We start from the raw sequence: 2,706 nt of genomic DNA, 5'->3' as shown, positions 1-2,706 counted from the left end.
GAGCTCGCCAGGGTCTCGCTGCCCAACACAAAAGCCCCGCCGGGGCCCGGAAGTTGCCCCCTCCTTTCGCCGCGCGCTTGAGAGAACGGTCACCTTCCCAGCGCCCGATTGGACAGGGCTTTAGGCCCCGCCCCTTCAGCCCTGAGTGACCGGAGCTGCCATCAGACAAAGCGCGGAGTGAGGCCGGTTCTTTCCGTGCGGTCCTTTTCCAAGGCGTGGATTCTGCCCAGTGCTGAGACCTGGCGCCCCCTGAGGGACTTTCCCATTCAACCTTGTACACAAGGTTATGTCCATTTATGAGTAGTAGTTGTGATATTTATGATTGGAAACACTATGATGACAATTATTCTGAAATTTCAGATTTCACAGCCTTCCTGACCTCTAATCTTTTGAGGAGGCAGCCTGAATTTTTTTTTTTTCTTGTTTCTAGTGGGATTAGAGGCAGCCTGAATTTTGAAAAGAGAACGTCCTCTCAGGTAGCAATGCCCAATAGAAATAAAATGTGAGCCACGTGTGTTCTAGTAGCAATAGAAAAGAAAAAAATACGTGAAATTGATTACAATGATTTATTTAACCAAATATAGCAAAAAATATTGTTTCAATCTATGATCGATGTTAAGCTCGCGCCTAATTGAAGAGACTTCCCAAACAGGTTAAGTGTGAGCAACAAGGTTAGTTTATTCACTCGGGTGCGAGCGGGCTGAGTCCGAAAAGAGGGTCAGCGGAGGGTCGTGGGATTGGAGTTAGTTTTATAGGTGAGGGGTCAGCAATGGAAAGTTACAGTTAGGGGCCGTTTATTGCGGGCAGGGGAAGAATGTCACAAGGTACATTGTCACAAGAGGGAGGGGTCACAGTGTCACTAGGCTGATCAGTTAGGGTAGTGCACGTCACAATGGTAGAATGCTGCGAGGTTGGCTAATCAGTTAAGACAGAAACTAGCCCTTTTTCTTCCTTTGTGGTTTTCCTGTTGTCCCAGACTTTCTGGCTCCAGGAGACCTTCTGGGTGTATACATGTGGGTCATGTATACATGGCTTGACCATGGCGCAGCCTGCTCAGAGGACCTTACAATCGATATAATATTATTATTATTATTTTTTTTTTTTTTTTGAGACGGAGTCTCGCTCTGTCGCCCAGGCTCTTTTTTTTTTTTTTGAGACGGAGTCTCGCTCTGTCGCCCAGGCTGGAGTGCAGTGGCGCGATCTCAGCTCACGGCAAGCTCCGCCTCCCGGGTTCCCGCCATTCTCCTGCCTCAGCCTCCCAAGTAGCTGAGACTACAGGCGCCCGCCACTTCGCCCGGCTAGTTTTTTGTATTTTTTAGTAGAGACAGGGTTTCACCGTGTTAGCCAGGATGGTCTCGATCTCCTGACCTCGTGATCTGCCTGTCTCGGCCTCCCAAAGTGCTAGGATTACAGGCTTGAGCCACCGCGCCCGGCCTTATAATATTATTAATGAAGTTAATTTGGGTGGGTGCTAAATCTTTCAGAATCACTCTCTGTATTAAGCTTCCGGCATGCTTCAATTCAGACTGCACATTTGGATACACGTGTCTGGTTTTACCACTTTATTTTAAGGTTGTTCGATGGGTCCAGGAATGTCTGCCTGTTCCTTTCATATAACTGTTCATTATTTATTGATTAGTATTTCTTAATTTCACTTATCTCAGGGAGAGTTGCCAAATAGTGGTTTTCTAGTTATTTTCTCTACAGGTATTAGTTCTCATTTTTCTATTAAAAATTGCGTTTTCTCATGAACTCTCTCCATTACATTAAAAACTAGTCTATTAGGAAAGGAAGACTAAAAGCTTGATTCTCCCTTTTATCAGTCGTCATAATAATGACGGTGTGACCTCAGCAAACAAAAAAAATGTGAGCGATATTTTTTCTAACCTTATTTTTTGTGTATTTAATGAGATTCCATACACTGCAGTCTATATCTATTTTTTTGAGCTCAAATTATCCCCCCTCCCTTTTTTTTTTTTGAGACTGAATCTCACTCTGTTGCCCAGGCTGGAGTGCAGTGGTGCGATCTCGGCTCACTGCAACCTCTGCCCCCCGGATTCAAGCGATTCTCGTGCCCAACCTCCTGAGTAGCTGGGATTACAGGCACCCACCACGACGCCTGGCTAAATTTGTATTTTTAGTAGAGACAGGGTTTCACCATGTTGGCCAGGCTGGTCTGGAACTCCTGACCTCAGGTGATCCACCCACCTTGGCCTCCCAAAGTGCTGGGATTATAGGCGTGAGCCACCGCGCCCGACCAAATTGTCCCATCTTAAGTGAGGGACTCTATACGTTGCCTCCTTTGTTCTTGTATGGTATGTTTTGAGAGCTTTCTTATTTTCTGGAGCAGACGGAAATTGTGTGCTTCCCTTTTTCTGTTATATAAGTTGCAAAGAGATGCCCATTTGGCATTTTCCTTGTTACTTGGCTTATGGCGTTTCCTAACACGCACAATATTCTGGTTTTATGTTGTATCTTTATCAATTTTTTAAATTAATATTTCTTGGTTTGAGTCATAAGCCCGATTTATCCTCACAGCTTGTAGAAGTATTTATCAATGTTTTCTTCTGTTTTTATGTTTTCTTTTTTGTTTTTTTTTTGAGACGGAGTCTCCCTCTGTCGCCCAGGCTGGAGTGCCGTGGCGTGGATCTCAGCTCACTGTAAGCTCCGCCTCCCGGAATCACGCCATTCTCCTGCCTAAGCCTC

This window comes from Macaca nemestrina, chromosome 1 (genome assembly GCF_043159975.1).
Source record: "Macaca nemestrina isolate mMacNem1 chromosome 1, mMacNem.hap1, whole genome shotgun sequence".
In the NCBI taxonomy this organism is placed as follows: Eukaryota; Metazoa; Chordata; class Mammalia; order Primates; family Cercopithecidae; genus Macaca; species Macaca nemestrina.
This window is presented reverse-complemented; position numbering follows the sequence as displayed.